Source organism: Varanus komodoensis, unplaced genomic scaffold (assembly GCF_004798865.1).
Source record: "Varanus komodoensis strain SLA01 unplaced genomic scaffold, ASM479886v1 scaffold19, whole genome shotgun sequence".
Taxonomy (NCBI): Eukaryota; Metazoa; Chordata; class Lepidosauria; order Squamata; family Varanidae; genus Varanus; species Varanus komodoensis.
Window position 1 is genome coordinate 12113751 of NW_025335550.1, and position 1349 is coordinate 12115099.

A 1349-nucleotide genomic window follows, 5' to 3' on the forward strand; every position below is an offset into this window, starting at 1 on the left:
GTGGTTTGCTGTTACGAACGCGGCAGCTTCAAACGTTGCAACGAGGGATTGTTCAGTGCACAAAAGCAGACTTAAGTACAAGAAGCCTGTTGCTAGAATGCTGCAGCCGTGCAAAAGGGAAACACGGTGCTGTGCATTGTTGGAGAGGCACAGGATGTCAGCTCCTTAACTTGGGCAAGGCTCAGGGCCGTGCTCGGTGGGATGGCGGGAAGGCCCCAGCGAGCGCCTTGCCCAGGCGGGTGGTTGTGCTGAGCAGGTTGTTGCTGCCCCGTTGCAAATGCCTTTGCTGAGTGCTTGGCCCCCAATTCTGGCAAGGATTCTGGCGCTGCCTTCTTGCTGTCCAGCGTCCGGGCCCTGCAGCCAAGCCCCCTCCCCAGAAGACTCTCCAGGGCGGTGGGAAAGGCGGGCATGAGAGCAGCCAAGCGACCCCACTTCCTGTAGCCCCCCCCCAGGGCAGCAGCCGGCCTCCCCCCACTAGCTTGGTGCCCGCAGAGGCGATGGATGGTGTTCCACTCCCATCAGCCCCACCCAGCACGGCCCGGGGGGAGAGAAACACCCCGCACTGCAGCCCAAGTGCCTGGCGGGCGTGACTTCCCGGGAATCTTGTGGAAAGGGCTCCCCCTCCTGGCTCGGTCCCCGCACTCTGCAGCGCTCCTTGCAGGGCTGGGCCATCTTCCCCGGCTCAGCTTTCTGGGGCTGCAGGGGAGGGGTCCGAGGGGGCTCCAGGCAGGATGGGTGGGGGCTGGCCCCCGTTGGCCCAGCACTGGGGGAGGCTGCGAGGCTTGCGTTGGCTTCCAGCCGGTGCTGCTGGGGGGGCTCCCTCTTCGTGCTGGCAGCTGGAGGGGGCAATCTGGTGTGGGGCCCGCCAGGCCGGAGCCCTGCCCTGGGACTCTTCCCTGCCCCCCTGCGGAGCAGCCCTGAGGGTGTCGGGCGTCCCTGCAGGAGGAGCTGGATCCGGCCAGAGCAGAGGCGCTGCGATTCCCCCCGGCAAAGCCTGGCTTGAGGCGGCGGAAGAGGGACTGGGTGATCCCCCCCATCAGAGTCCCCGAAAATGAGCGGGGTCCGTTCCCCAAGAAGCTTGTCCAGGTAGGGCAGAGTCCTCCGTGGGCGACCAGGAGGGAACGAACTGCCAGTCTTCCCGGGAGACGGCGCTGGCGGAGTCGGCGGGGGTCGGCATCCTGCCACCGCAGCTGGGCGTCACCGCTTGGCGGAGGCCACGGAGTCTCGGGCAGATGGGACCCCCGTGGCAGCCCCGGATTCTGGGCATGGCCGCCGCAGCCGCCCCTCTGGAGACGCTGGGCCTGACCGGCCTCCCTTGCCTCGCCGCAGATCAAGTCCAACAGGGACAA